Below are 15,977 nucleotides of genomic sequence, written 5' to 3'. Positions count from 1 at the left end.
CATGGAGAACAGGGAGGATTCTTCCCATGGGCTCCTTGAAGGCAGAGGTATGCCTCATTTATCACATATGTGTGGCATGTGGTGAAGCCCAGTAACCTCATGAGTTGAATGAAGGTGAATTGAATCGAATTGAACTGAAGTGGATTGCAAAGTTGAATGGATGGAAGGTGGGTGGGTGGGTGGATGGATGGATGGATGGATGGATGATTGAATGGATGAATGGGTGGATGGATGGATGATGGATGAATGAATGCATGATTGAATGGATGGGTGGGTGGATGGATGGATGATTGGATGGATGGACACATGGATGGCTGAATGGACAGGAGTGACCATCGCTGGTAGGGAATTCTGGTAACTGAAGGTACAGAGGTAGGTGTGTTGGGAAACACTGAATAAATTAGTGTGACTGGAGAAGAGGACTCATGCCAGGGAGATGCAGAAAAGAATAAATGCCCACACTCTCCCTCCTACAGGGAGAGGTGGAGGCACTCGGGGGTGCTGTACAAGTTGTGTGCTCCGTGGCTGCTGGGAAGGGAGGCGTTAACAGCAGGATGGTTCCTGGCCAGCTGCAACCAGGGTGACACTGACAGATTACAGCGTGTCCTCTGCACTAATAACACTGCGGCGTCCTCCTCCTGCCGTTCCCCAGCCAGCTCCAACTCCAGTGGATCAATACCAAAAGGCGTACACTGAAAATCCCCAGCCAACTCCCTCCAAGGCTTGGATGCTTCAAAGCACAGAACTGCAGAGTACAAGGATCTCAGTGACCAGCTTATTTTCTGGGCTGGGCACTCCCTGGGGCCAGGGATGGTGTCCTATTCACCTTGGCTTCCCCTGCCCCATTACAGGACCAGGCAAGGATAGCCCTCTCCCAAAGTTTGCTGAGTGAAGGAATCTACCTCCTGGCCAATGAGAGTCCTCACAAACACATGTGTATGGCTCACAATCCCTCGCCTCTACTTGCATACCTCTAATGGCAAGAGGCTCTCAACCTCCCCCAAGCAGCCAGAGCCTTCCTTTATTGATGATTAAAATCGTCTTCTCTACTCTTTTTGTTTTGTTTTTTTTTTTTTCTCACTCTGTCGCCCAGGCTGGAGTGCAGTGGCACGATCTCAGAGGAGGCAACCTCTGCCTCCCAGGTTCAAGCGATTCTTCTGCCTCCGCCTTCTGAGTAGCTGGGACTACAGGTGAGTGCCACCATGCCCAGCTAATTTTTGTATTTTTCACCATATTGGCCAGGCTGGTCTCGAACTCCTGACCTCGTGGTCCGCCCACCTCAGCTTCCCAAAGTGCTGGGATTACAGGCGTGAGCCACCGCGCCCGGCCCGTCTTCCCTATTCTGAATTAACCCCTCCTCTTTTATTTCTCCATGGTTTTCTATTTTCCAATTTCTTCCTTTTCCTTGGACACCTCTTTCCTCCTCTCCCAAACCATCCAATATCCCAGTCCTCATTTCCTAGGGTACTGAAGTCAAATGATGAAGGGGAGGAAGAAGGGAATTAGCATTTATTGAGTACCTTCCCTAGTTGAGATATGTCAAAAATGTCCACGTGCCAGATGCAGTGGCTCATGCCTGTAATCCCAGCACTTTGAGAGGCTGAGTCGGGAGGATCGTTTGAACCCAGGAGTTCAAGGGTGCAATGAGCTATGATCATGCCATTGCACTTCAGCCTGGGCAACAGAGTAAGACCCTGTCTCTAAAAAAAAAAAAAAAAAAAAAAAAAAAAAAAGAGGGAGTGAGTCTTGTATTATTCCTATCTCACAGATGAGGACTGAGGCTCAGAGAGGTTAAGGAACCCAGAATCACACAGCCACACAGGGGCAGAGCTGGGGCTGTGCCATTCCAGCTCCCGGGCACACAGGATGAGTGCTTCCCACATCTTCTTGGCCTCAGATGAGTCTAGAAAGGACGCAACTGGTCCCCTAATGCCACAAGGGACTTGCTCAAGGTCACAAGAGCAAAGGGATTGGCCAGATTGGGGCGCTTCCCCCACAGCTTGTTGCTTCCCACCCTCTCCCCCACCCAAATAGCATTTCTCAGGGAAGAAAACTCGGGGTCCTTGGAAAAACAGCTGATTCTGGGAGTGGGGCAGGGAAAGAACAAGAAGAGATGGGGGCATCTTGCTCTTCCAGGAAGCCAGGAAGTGAACGGACTACGGGGACTGGGGCACAGACTTAGGATCCTCAACGAGCCGTTTGTGCATCAAAAAGAATGGGAGGTACCAACTCATCATATATCAACTGGCTTCTAAAAGGGGAAGTAAGAACCAAGCAAAATAACATGTATTACGTTGCATTACGTATAACATGTAAAGTACACATATGCAAACATGTACGGGTGCCCATCCTGCCTGGGAGAGCGCTGCACATTGTGGACACTTGCTCAGATGCCACCCTGAAAACCTCTGGGGAGGAATTCCAAGCCCCCAGCCCATCCCAGCCCGGCATCTCCGAAGCCTTTCCCTGCCTCTCGCTCCGTAGTGAAGACCAACAGGGACGAGGGGCTTCCGTGTGGTACTGACCTGCACAGATGCCTGGAGAGGGATTGGCTTGTCCAGAATCCCCACCAGGCACCGGGGCCAGACGTCCCGGGCTCCTGAGCCCATGGCCTCCTTCCGGGCCCACCCACCTAGCTTCCTGGCTCGTGTGCATGGCACCGTGGGCTGGAACTGCTCCAGAGTCAGCATGAGCCTTAGAGAGGTACTGTCCTAAGCCAAGCCCGCAGGCTGCCTCTCTTCCTCTTACTGTGCCTTCCACCCTGCCAAACGCCCACCGGCTATGACAGCCCCACAGCAGCCACTCTCCCCTGCCTCATCCCTGCTTGGTCTATCACCAGGCCCCTGCGGTCCGCATTTCCTGTCCCTATCTGATCACCTCACCCCCAGTCCAGGCCCACACCGTCACACTTGTGCACACAGACCTCTTGATGTCCACATCCCTACCCCTTGCCATCCTCATCCCACCCTCCAAGCCTGCCAACTCTTTGCCCAAACCATCATTTAATGGTGACACTTGTCAAGTTCTCAAAAAAAGTCAAGATCTAAACCCACACTGGCTCGTCCCAAAGCCCACGTCTGTGGTTAACAGGCACTTGTCTTGCCTTTTGTGCTTATGTCTATATAAAACACCTCTTACAAAACAAACAGGTAAAGTCTCTAGAAAATAAAAAACACAAGAGATTGTAAGAGTGGTCGCCTCTGGGGAGGGAGGGAGGCCAAGGCGGGTGGATCACGAGGTCAGGAGTTCAAGACTAACCTGACCAACATGGTGAAACCCTGTCTCTATTAAAAAATATTTTAAAATTAGCCAGACATGGTGGCGTGTGCCTGTAATCCCAGCTACTCAGGAGGCTGAGACAGGAGAATCACTTGAACCTGGGAGGCAGAGGTTGCAGTGAGCCAAGATCATGCCACTGCACTCCAACCTGGGCAACAGAGTGAGAATCCGTCTCAAAAAAAAAAAAAAGGCCAGTCCTGACTCCACTAGTACCAGTTTTATGAGCTTGGGAAAAACTTATGTCAGCATCCCTAGTCTCAGTTTACTTATCTATAAAATGGGATGATCACAGTACCTGCCTTGTAAGACAGACAATAAACCCAGCCCCAAGAAGCGCTTAGCACCACAAAATAGTCAGGGCTCAGTAAACATGAGTGATGGGCCTCTCTTTGCCCACCTTCCCCGTGGAACTGTGAGCTCCTAGCACAGCTCCCACCATGGTGATTCCCTGACAAATACAAGATGCAATTCACAGTCCTCAGGATACAGCTTTCAAGGCCCTCCCTGCTGGTCCCACTGTCTTTCCTACTGCATCTGTTACCCATCCTCAAACGCATGACGGACGGACGTCCTTTGACAGCTCCTGCCCGTACACACCCCACTGCCCCTGACGCTTTCCTTCCCCCAGTCCTCATGTGCCTTTCTTTGGTAATCTGCAAACTCATTTCATCCTTCAAATGCTGCAAAAGGTCTCCTCCTCTTGTAGCCCTCACCCTGCGCCTCCTAGACTTGGTTACCCCGTGGCACTCAGTACAGACCTCTGGGCAATTCAAACCAAACCACATTGCTAGCTCTTTGCCCTCTATCTCCCCCACTGCTCTGGAAGCTCCGGGGGGACAGAGGCTGTATTTGCATATCTGTATTCCTAATGCTTAGCGTGTAACAGGAACTCAGAAAACGTTTGTGGAATGCATGAATCATTCCTGACCACTCAGCTACTTGGCGCCTTCAGGGACTGAATTATGGTGAGCCATTCATGGCCTGCAAATGCTACACAGTGAAGGTAGTGACCTCCTCTCTTTGCAATCTCCAGCCCAGAGGCCGCCTCTCTCAGCCTGCACACCCTCAGAGAGCTTTCCAGGAGCTGTTCGGCATTGCAGCCTGCAGGGCATCCCCCTGCCTCTCCTCTGCCTGCCACAAAGGTCTGCGGAAGCCCTCAATCAGAAGCCGCGCTAGGAGCGGGGACAGAAAGACAAATAAGATACAATCCCTGCCCTCACGGATGAATAACAGCCTGGAGGAGACAGATGCCTGGGTCTGCCTCATTCCATCCACCACCTACAATTCATCAAATGTCTATCATGTGCCTCTCTCCTCCGTGCCTTTACATAAGTTCTATCATCCTCTGTGCCTCAGTTTCCTCCTCAAGTGGGACGGAAAGACCCACCTAATCTAACGCATCAGGACTGCTTGCAGATAGAACCAGATAATGCACGTAAATTGCTCAATAAACTATGAAGACCTGTACCGATGTTATTACGGCTATTATTAATATAGCTTAACATAACAGTATTGAATAACTGAAGCCCTCCCGGCAGCAGGCACAGCGATTTGCACATAGTAGGTGTTTAAATGATCTTGATGCGTTGAAACGCAGTCCGGGGACCGGGCCTGATTTTTCATGAGTTGTGGAACAGCGCCATCCTGTGGCCACAGTGCAGAGCACACAGAACTTCTGGCCGAGTGCTTTGACCCACCCAATGCAGGCTGCTGAGATTCGTTTAGGACAAATTCAAGGAAAAGTCCGTTTGACACCACGGGGCAAGGAGAAGTTTCTTCGTCCCTAGAGGTGGTACAGGCTCAGAGTACAAACAGAGGCAACAAGGGTTTGAAACAGCATTCTGGATTATTTCTCTATCAAGGAGTTTTTGGGAGATATGAAGCACCCAGGGTGAACAACCAACGACGTGCTCAAAGCCTGGTCTGGTCTGGGCCGGCCCTGTGGAAGGTGCTGTTCATTCTTCATCTCAGAGGACTCGAGACCAGGTGCGGTGGCTCATGCCTGTAATCCTAGCACTTTGAGAGGCTAAGGCGGGTGGATCACTTGAGGTGAGGAGTTCAAGACCAGCCTGGCCAACATGGTGAAACCCCGTCTCTACTAAAAACACGACAATTAGCAGGAAATCGCTTGAACCCGGGAGGCAGAGGTTGCAGTGAGCCAAGATCGTTCCACTGCACTCTAGCCTGGGCGATAGAGCCACACTCCGTCTCAAAAAAAAAAAAAAAACAAGACTTGAACTTGGCTCTGCCATTCTGCCATGCTCAAGCTGTGTGACCTTGAGTAGACTGTTGCCTTCTCTGAGCACCAGTTGTCTCATCTATGCAATGAGGTCATGATCCCTGCACTGGCCACCTCAAAGAGTCATTGCATAGATCAAATGGCGTAAGAGAAGCATAAGTTTAGAAATGGTCAAGTGTTATACAAACACGATGGGTGGTAATCATTCTAATTTCCAGTCACAGTAATAACGGGCATTGACTGAGCTCTGTACTGTGCTAAACGCTTTCACACATAATCTCACTTAATTCCCACTAAACCTTACCAAATAAGTATCTAAGGGGCCCATTTTGTAGATGAGGACATTGGAGTTTAGAGGAATTTGAAATCTTGTCCAAAGTCACACTCAACTAATATGGAGAAAAGTCAGGATTTGAACTCAGGACAGTGGGACTTCCCCAAAGTGGAAGAGTCTCAATAGTTCCAGCCACAGACATGGGATTTAAGGGGAGCCCCTAATAGGCAGGTAGGTGCCTTGAAGAAAACAAAAGAATTATTGACATTTCTCCTCTTTTGCCCAGGAAATTCTGCTTCCTTCCCATCTCTACCCCAGTACCTGCTGTGACCCTGGAGCCTCCTAGGAGAGGGGAACCCTTGGGCTCTGCATCCAGGGCCCTGCTCACACCCAAAGTCAGAGAATCCCAAAGCTCTCCCTTCCAGGGTCCAAGCCTGACCAAAGGCCATGCGTGCTCCTTTAAGGGACTGGCAAGGGCAAAGTGGGGGATGGTTCCCTTTCAAGGTCACTGTTAAACAGATGATGCCAAAATTTGTTGGGAGAAGTGGCTATTTGTCAACAATCATAATGACCCTCACGTATCTAGAGTCCTCTTGAGCTAATGAGATGTCTGAGATTGTCCCCTGTCCACTTTCTCAATGGTTGGCCCTCAGAACACTCCTCTGAGGTCAGAATCCTTAGCCCTACCTTACAGATGAGGAAACTGAGGTTTAAGGAAAGGAAGTGATTTAACTGAGGTCATACTGCAAGTAAGTGGCAGAGGCAGGACTCAAGTCTAAGATGCCGGAGTACGTATCCTCCTAACTCCCGAGGAATCCAGAGACAAGGGAGGTAGAGTGGCCCGGAACTATTTCTGGTTGACAGCCCTGGTTCTAGGGAAAGTAGTCCAGAAATGTTTCTGGTTGGTAATCCTAGTTCTAGCCCCACTTCTGCCATCAGCAGGCTGTGTGACCCCACACAAGTCACTGGGCCTCAGTCGCTTTTTGCCAGAGATTCCTCGTGAGCTGTGACTTTGCGTCCTTTATTCATGTCCTTGAGCCATAAAGATGAGGGTGTTCAGCAGCATCTGCAGGTTTTATAGACAAGCAGCTGTGACTTCGCCTCCCTCGGGAAGCTTTTCCCGACTGCCCAAGGCTGAGTTATTATTGCTCATCGTGCTCTCACAGCACCCACAGCGTTGCATTGCAACTTATCAGCAAACTCCCACAAGCCCAGGCGGCAAACGTGCATGACTATGAAGAAGGTCGAATCTGGTGCAATAGGGAGTAGTGGGGACTGAGGCAAAGTAGAGAGCCCCTGGCCAAGGGGGCAGCTCCTATTCAGCTCCCGCTTCTTCTCATATTGCAGGAAGGCCAGCCTGGTGTTGCCAGATCTTAAGAGAAGCCAGAAAACTGGCTTTTTAGGTGAAATCTGCTTTTTAAACATAGACTCAAAATATATTTCATTAAGGACTTTATAGATATTGCAGTCCCTGGATTAGCCACACCTACTTGCCCCATTAGACTCTGAGTTATTTGGCCGGGCACAGTGGCTCATGCCTGTAATCCCAGCACTTTGGGAGGTCGAGGCGGGTGGATCACTTGAGCTCAGGAATTCGAGACCAGCCTGTCCAACATGTTGAAACCCCATTTCTACTAAAAATACAAAAATTACCCGGGTGTGGTGGCACGCACCTGTAGTCCCAGCTACTTGGGAGGCTGAGGCAGGAGAATCACTTGAATGCAGAGGCGGAGGTTGCAGTGAGCCGAGGTTGCAGAGAGCCGAGATCGTGCCATTGCACTCCAGCCTGGGCGACAGAGTGAAACTCCATCTTAAGAAAAAAAAAACAGACTCTAGGTTACTTGATAGCACGGCAAGGTCTTGCCCTGAATGCTGAGTGACCAACCCAGGGCCTGGAACCTCACAAGTGACCAGTGATTGCTTTTTAAATGTTGCAAGGTCTTGCCCCAGCCAAAGCCCCCTACCTCCAAGTTTCTGGTAAGCAGGTGAACCCCACTGGCACGTATCAAGGGCTTATTTGCATGCCAGGCACTGCCTTAAGCATGTCACATACATAGTCTGACCTAATTCTATTATCCCTCCCTCCCAAAGTGGTACATACTATGATTCCATCTATTTTACAGATGAAGAAGCTATGGCTCAAATGGTCACACAACTTGCCCAAGGTCACACAACAGTGGCAAAAATTTAAATCGCTGGAATTCAAATTCAGGCAATCTGACTCCCCAGATGTCTGCTTGCATTACAGTGATGTCAGACTGCTCCATGAGACCACCTTAAATATCACCTTGCGGTCACTCGGTCCCAACCACAAGTCTCTCCAGGCACCCGCCAGGGCAGTGGGAACCAAGGCATGTGGTATGAAGAGATGAGACACCTGACGCGGTGGCTTACGCCTGTAATCTCTGCACTTTGGGAGGCTGAGGCGGGTGGATCACCTGAGGTCGGGAGTTCGAGACCAGCCTGGCCAACATGGTGAAACCCTGTCTGTACTAAAAAATACAAAAATCAGCTGGGCCTGGTGGCAGGCACCTGTAATCCCAGCTACTCGGGAGGCTGAGGCAGGGAGAATTGCTTGAACCCAGGAGACGGAGGTTGCAGTGAGCTGAAATCGCACCACTGCATTCCAGCCTGGGCGACAGAGTGAGACTGTCTCAAAAAAAAAAAAAAAAAAAAAAAACAGGGCTGAGAACAACACTGTGCTACAGAAAGCAGAGGCCTGAGGTTCAGAGAGGGGCACCTACTAGCCCACAGCTGTGCGGCCAGATTGAGCCAAAATCAGTGTTTATCTTTGGCCCTAAGACACCAAGTCCCAGCTTCCAACAGAAGAAAACATATGGGGCAGAGAGAAGGAGCCAAGGAGAGGCCTGGTTATTGCTCATCCCATTGAAACAGTCACACACTCTCTAAACTAGCTAAATGGTTCCGAAGGAAATGGGAATCTATTTTGTCTCCTGTCGCCAGGCCTGCAAATCCTGATATATCTCAGGCCACGGTAGCGAAGCGGATGGCTCAGCACTTGGAGACATGCCCACACGAGGCAGGAAGTAGGGTGGATGATTCAACAGGTACCTCTCTATTCTGAGAACCGGTCCTGTGATGGGTGAGTGTATATGCAGCTGAAATAAAAAATGATTTTGAATACCGACCACTGGAACGTACAGCAAGCCTCCCTTTCTTCCGGGGGACTTGCGGCATTCTTTGGGGCTTTAATCTTTCCAGGTTTTCTAGTTCTGAAATTTTGCTGAGACAACAAGGTTCTTGGGAGGCTAGAGTGGGCTGGTGACTCAAAAGCTTCCTTTCCTGCTGGCACACCCTCCAACAGGATGATAAAATGGCTGCCGTTCTACCTGGGACACCATGTTCCTTGCCCTCAGTCTTCCTCATCTGCCAAATGGGGGTAGTGATCTCTGCCTAACTGAGACAGAAAAGTTTGGTACAGGTAGCACAGCTCCACAATTTCTTACCTGAAATCCTCACGGCTCAATGTGCTTTATCAATTTATTTATTTTATTTTATTTATTTTGAGACACGGTTTTACTCTGTCACCCAGGCTAGAGTGCCACGATTTTGGCTCAATGTAACCCAGCCTCCCAGGTTCAAGCAATTCTCATGCCTCAGCCTCCCCCAGTAGCTGGGATTACAGGCACCCACCACCACGCATGGCTAATTTTTGTATTTTAGTAGAGATGGGGTTTCACCATGTTGACCAGGCTGGTCTCAAACTCCTGACCTCTGGTGATCCGCCCGCCTCAGGCTCCCAAAGTGCTGGGATTACAGGGCTGCAGCCACCACATCCGGCCTCAATGTGCTTTCTAACTTGGAATTCTTTGGATTCCTGAAAGGTTTTCAAGTGGATCTACTGCATATCAGGTGACATGCCAGTGAGTTCCAGAGCAATATTCCATAAACCCTTTCATTTTTCTGCAGCAAAATGTATAGATATTCACGCTAAGTGGGACAAAATAAAGACTATAAATAACCTCACATCCAATTCATATCAGGTTTGCCATCAGATGCTTGCCCCAATCTTATGAAAAAGCTTTAGCTTTTCAGAGCTTTGGGGGTTTGGGAATTGTGCATGGAGAGTGCCAGCTTTGGTTTCAGCCACACCTGGGTTTCCATTCCAATTGCATCCCGACCAGCTGGCCCCCCTGGGGCAAGACATTCCTCCTCTCTGAGCCTCAGTGTTCTCATCTGTAAAATGGGATGATAATTCCTATGGTGCTTCTTAAAAGATAAGCAAGGAAATGCAGGTTGCCACTCTGGAAGAAAGGCTGGCCACACTGACAGGTCCCAGTGAGGTGAAACCACCACAGGATATCTGGGATATATCTGCACACAAGGCAGGGGCAGACTCCCTCTCCCTCTGACCAAACTTACAAGGCTGACGCATAGCAGAAGATCCACTTATTATTGGACAGCACAGTAAATACCCCACCAACAGAATGGAGCACTTCCTACAGCCCAACCAGCACGGGCTTCCCTACAGCACAAGTTCCGTGAGGATCCACGGTGTCACAGCACTGCTTGGTGGGAGGGAGTCAGAATAAACAACCGCATTAAGAAGCATTTATCGGCTGGGCATGGTGGCTCACGCCTGTAATCCCAGATTTTTGGGAGGCCGAGGCGGGCAGATCACTTGAGCTCAGGAATTCGAGATCAGCCTGACCAACATGGCACAACCCCATCTCTACCAAAAACACAAAAATTAGCCAGGCTTAGTAGTAGGCACCTGTAATCCCAGCTACTCGGGAGGCTGAGTCACAAGAATCACTTGAACCCAGCAGGCAGAGGTTGTAGTGAGCCATGATTGCACCACTGCATTCCAGCCTGGGTGACAGACTCCATCTCAAAAACTAAAAGCGTTTATCACAGCTTGAAGCCCCCTCTCTTTTGGGAGGACAGTCTTGCCCAGGAAATGGGGATGATGCTTGGGTCAGCGCAACCAAGAGCCTGTGCCCTGGACAATGCCAGCCCTGGCTCTGTGACCATCCCTTTCCTATTTGTCCTCTACTGAGGCACTCTTCCATTCACTCTTCCTCCAAAGAGGGTGCAAGGTAACTGACCAGGTTCCCCTTGATAAACCAAGATCGTAGTCCAGGCCTGTCCCTCTGCGCCAGACTCCCTCAGAAACTTTGCCTGGCATTGATGTACCCCACGCTCTTCAGTCATGTCTGCAGATAACCAAACTGATGACTCTTAGAAAAGGCCAGTCTGCAGGCGCAGTGGCTCAAGCCTGTAATCCCACCACTTTGGGAGGCCGAGACGGGCGGATCACGAGGCCATGAGATCGAGACCATCCTGGCTAACACGGTGAAACCCCATCTCTACTAAGAAAAAAAAAAAAATATACAAAAAACTAGCCGGGCGTGGTGGCGGGCGCCTGTAGTCCCAGCTATTCAGGAGGCTGAGGCAGGAGAATGGCGTGGACCTGGGAGAAGGAGCTTGCAGTGAGCTGAGATTCGGCCACTGTACTCCAGCCTGGGCGACAGAGCGAGTCTCAAAAAAAAAAAAGAAAAGGCCAGTCTGCATCCATGGCAGAGTTCATACCCCTAAGATGGCCACGACAATATCTCCCACTCCACATACTTGTTCCATATCTTCGTGCCTTACCCAGCAAAAAATTCAGTCTCTGTCCTCTCTCCCCCTTGACTCTGGGCAGGCTTGTAACGCACTTGGAACCAACAATTACAGGGATGGGAGTGATATCACATAACTTCTGAGGCTAGATCACAGAAGGCAATGTGGCTTCCAGCTTGTTCGCCAGAGTGCTTGCTCTGAACTCCTCACACAGACTCACTACGCAGAGTGACCCTGAGACTAAATGGAGAGAGAGAAAGCGAAGCTCCACCCACACCCAACTATATTGCATGAGAGACCCCAGGTCAGAACCACCCAGTCAAGCACTCCCCTAATTCCTGACCCACAGAAACTAAGAGATACAATAAAAAGACTGTTGTCATTTTAAGCCACTAAACTTTGGTGTGATTTGTTAATGACCGTTTTATTTCCCTTCTGCCTAGGGTGACCATACCTCCCAGTTTAAGTGAGACGATCCCAGTTTACACCTTTTATCTGGCATAATTAATGATAGTAATCCCTTTCTTGCCCCCAAAGCGCCCCAATTTAAATGGTAAATTATATGGTCACCCTACATTTGGCCAAGTTCTCAGAACACACTTCAGATTCTGGCAACAACTCTTCACTCACTGCCTAGAATAATTGAAATGCATGAGGTGCCTAGCACAGAGTGTTCAAGAAATCGATGCTTGTTCCTCTTCTTTCTCCTAATTCTGTTCTGTCTGAATGCTCAGCAGTATTTTGCCAAGAGATGGCTTCAGTGCGGTGGCTCATGCCTGTAATCCCAGCACTTTTGGAGGCCAAGCCGTGTGGATCACCTGAGGTCAGGAGTTCAAGACCATCTGACCAACATTGTGAAACTTCATTTCTACTAAAAATACAAAAATTTGACCAGGCGCGGTGGCTCACGCCTGTAATCCCAGCACTTTGGGAGGCCAAGGCGGGCGGATCACAAGGTCAGGAGATTGAGACCATCCCGGCTGACATGGTGAAACACCGTCTCTACTAAAAATACAAAAAATTAGCCAGGTGTGGTGGCGGGCACCTGTGGTCCCAGCTACTGAGGAGGCTGAGGCAGAATGGCATGAACCCGGGAGGTGGAGGTTGCAGTGAGCTGAGATAGCGCCACTGCACTCCAGCCTGGCCAACAGAGCAAGACTCCGTCTCAAATAAATAAATAAATAAAAATAAGATTTGCCGGGCATGGTGGCGGGCACCTATAATCCCAGCTACTCGGGAGTCTGAGGCAGGAGAATCGCTTGAATCGGGAGACAGAAGTTACAGTGAGCCGAGATCTTGTCACTGCAGAGTGAGACTAAAAAAGAGATGGCTTCAGGAGCAGGCTCAGTCCCCTCACAGTCTCGAGAATGCTCTCCCCGCAACAAACCTGCATCCTCCCAAAAACAGGGTACCTGTTACACAGACACAGCTCCCAGGCAAGCCCAGGGCTGTCCCTTTCACCAGAGGGCTCTCAGTAAGCCGGTCCCATGGGGAAATTCTGGAGCTGCTGCTGGTATTCAAGATGGGAAGGCTCTGAATTCCTTAGAGAGAGCAGGCAAGAGACAGAGGAGGAGCCACACAACCCTGCAACTGTCTTTTTATTATCTCTCTTAGTTTCTGTGGGACAGGAATTTGGGGTGGGCTTGGCTGGATGGTTCTGCCCTGGGGCCTCTCTGGCCTCTCGCAAAGGCCTTCTTCACCACCCCTGTAACGGGTAAAAGCTTCTGAGTCCACAAAACTGCTTTCAAATCCTGGCTCCACCATTTACTCACTGGGCTAAGTACTCAACTACTCTGAGCCTCTTTCTCCCCACCTGCATGAATGGCAGGGTCCATGGCAATTTCAATGAACTTTTAGAAAAAAACACTGGCCAGATTCTTTTATTCATTAACTCAGACAATGAATACCTACTTAAGCACCTACTCTATGCCAGTGATATGCGTTGACTGTATCCTCACCCAAATCTCATCTTGAATTCCCGCGTGCTGTGGGATGGACCCGGTGGGAGGTAATTGAATCATGGGGGCAGGTCTTTTCCACACTGTTCTTGTGATAGTGAATAAGTCTTATGAGATCTGACAGTTTTAAAAGGGGAAGTTCCTCTACACAAGCTCTCTCTCTTTGCCTGCTACCATTCATGTAAAACGTGACTTGCTCCTCCTTGCCTTCTGCCATGATTGTGAGGCCTCCCCAGACATGTGGAACTGTGAGTCCATTAAACCTCTTTCTTTTGTAAATTTCCCAGTCTGGAGTTATGTCTTTATTAGCAGCATGAAAACGGACTAATACAATCACCTATTTCAGAAATGATGGTCAGAAAAGACCTGCATAAGGAGTTAACTCTCGAGCAGAGGCATAGCTGATGAGACCAATTCAGGCACCAGGAAATCTGGAGGAAGAGTGTGCCATGCAGAAAGAACGTCAAGTGCAGAGGCCCTGCTGAGATGGAAAGAAGGCTGGTGGGCCAGGCATGGTGGGCTCACACCTGTAATCCCAGCACTTTGGGAGGCCAAGGTGGATGGATCACTGGAGGTCAGGAATTTGAGACCAGCCTGGCCAACATGGTGAATCCCTATCTCTACTAAAAATACAAAAATTAGCCAGGTGTGGTGGCACATACCTGTAGTTCCAGCTACTTGGGAAGCTGAGGCAGGAGAATCACTTGAACCCAGAAGGCGGAGGTCGCAGTGAGCTGAGATTGTGCCATTGCACTCCAGCCTGGCAAAAGAGCAAGACCCTGTCTCCAAAAAAAAAAAAAAAAAAAAAAAAAAGTGGCAGAGCCTAGACATCAGATATGTCTAATAATTTCTAATAAAGGAGGCATGCTAGGAGGCTAAGGAAGCCTATGTCAGGTAGAGAGGATCTGAGGTTTGAATAAAGTCATGCCCTCAGATTATCTTTCATTGTTTTAAAATTCTGAAACAAAGACACCAGGAGGAACTCCATAGCCTGGGAGTTGCTGAGAGGACAGCACTGTTATCTACTGCAGTAAAGCAGTTTGTGAGTTGTCACTTCAGAATCACAGTTAATGCGGCACTCCTGGGCTCCAGCATAAACATATCCATACAATCTATCCAAGTGAGACCCAGAATCTGAATTTTTTTAAATACCATCCTGGTCAGGTGTGGTGGCCCACACCTGTAATCCCAGCACTTTGGGAGGCCGAGGCAGGAGGACTGCTTAAGCCCAGGAGTTCAAGACCAGCCTTGGCAACATGATGAGTCTTCGTGTCGACAAAAATTTTTTTTAAATTAGCCGGGTGGCCGGGTGCAGTGGCTCACACCTGTAATCCTAGCACTTTGGGAGGCCGAGGAGGGTAGATCACCTGAGGTCAGGAGTTCGAGACGAACCTGGTCAGCATGGTAAAACCCCGTCTCTACTAAAAATACAAAAATTAGTCGGGCATGGTGGTACACGCCTGCAATCCCAGCTACTTGGGAGGCGAAGCAGGAGAATCGCTTGAACCTGGAAGGCAGAGGTTGCAGTGAGCTGAGATCCTGCCACTGCACTCCAGCCTGGATGACAGAGAGAGATTCCATCTCAAAATAAATAAATAAATAAATAAATAAATAAATAAATAAATAAATAAATATTTAAAAATTAAAAATTAGCCAGGCAAGGTGATATGCACCTGTAGCCTCAGATGCTCCGTAAGCTAAGGCGAGAGGATCACTTTAGACCAGGAGTTAAAGACCAGTCCAGGCAACATAGTGAGACTCTGTCTCTATAAAATTTTTTTAAATAATTAGCTGGCCGGGTACGGCGGCTCATGCCTGTAATCCTAGCCCTTGGGAGGCCCAGTGGGTGGACTGCTTGAGCTCAGGAGTTTGAGACCGACCTGAGCAACATTACAAAACCCCATCTCTACCAAAAATACAAAAATTTAGGCAGGCGTGGTGGTGTGTGCCTGTGTAAACCCAGCTACTCGGGAGGCTGAGCTGGGAGGATGGCTTGTGCCTGGGAAGTCGACGGTGCAATGAGCCGTGATCCTGCCACCACATTCCAGCCTGGGCGACAGAGAGAGACCCTGTCTCAAACAATAAATAAAAATAAATAAAAACGGTGTTCCAGAAATCCCTGTCCTACAATTAAGTTTGAGAACCGTTTAAGTATGGTTTGAACTCTGGCGGTTAGAACCCTAAACTAGCAGTCTGATCTAGGCAGGTCACTTGGCACCTCTGAGCCTCAGTTTCCACAACTATAAAGGGGGAGGGGGTAACAATAAAGTCCGCCGAAGACCCCGACCAACCTCTCCTGCTGTGAGCTTCACACTAAGCAGGCGGATAGAGCAGGCGGGGAGTCGCGGGTGACTATGGGATACATGGGGGCTAAGGCGTGCCGCAAGCATTGTGGGACACAGAGGGGCGCCAGCCGCTCCCCGCCTCTAGCTTCGATTGCGCGGCCGCCACGTTTCAGTGATGAACGCCCTCTTTGGGCGTTCCCGGATACCGCCTGACGTAGTACCAATCACACCTCTCGCGTCTCGACGCCTCAGAGGCTAATAAGGACGCCTGGCGAAAAGCAGTAACGGATTTCCGGGTGGACCTTCGCTTTACGGCTCGTAAGTTCTTCCGCCCAACCCAGAGGAAGCGGGAGCGCAGT

The 15,977-nt window shown here is 49.6% G+C and overlaps 1 long non-coding RNA gene across 3 annotated transcripts in view; it reads right to left on the bottom strand.

The window, feature by feature from the left end:
* The window catches only part of LOC139358724 (uncharacterized), a 26,431-nt gene extending 10,571 nt beyond the window's left edge, over positions 1 to 15,860 (bottom strand). The window contains exons 1-3 of one of the 3 annotated variants that reach the window (XR_011614120.1): positions 15,625 to 15,860; positions 13,996 to 14,112; positions 7,466 to 7,602 (exon numbers count right to left, since the gene is read on the bottom strand). This is a non-coding gene — a long non-coding RNA (uncharacterized lncRNA). The remainder of the gene's footprint in view (positions 1 to 7,465; positions 7,603 to 13,995; positions 14,113 to 15,624) is intronic. The other 2 variants (XR_011614122.1, XR_011614121.1) reach the window with 2 other exon arrangements.
* Between the last annotated feature and the right edge of the window lie 117 nt (positions 15,861 to 15,977).

This window comes from Macaca nemestrina, chromosome 15 (genome assembly GCF_043159975.1).
Source record: "Macaca nemestrina isolate mMacNem1 chromosome 15, mMacNem.hap1, whole genome shotgun sequence".
In the NCBI taxonomy this organism is placed as follows: domain Eukaryota; kingdom Metazoa; phylum Chordata; class Mammalia; order Primates; family Cercopithecidae; genus Macaca; species Macaca nemestrina.
The sequence above is the reverse complement of the archived record's forward strand: the minus strand, read 5'-3'. Positions and strand labels throughout refer to the sequence as shown.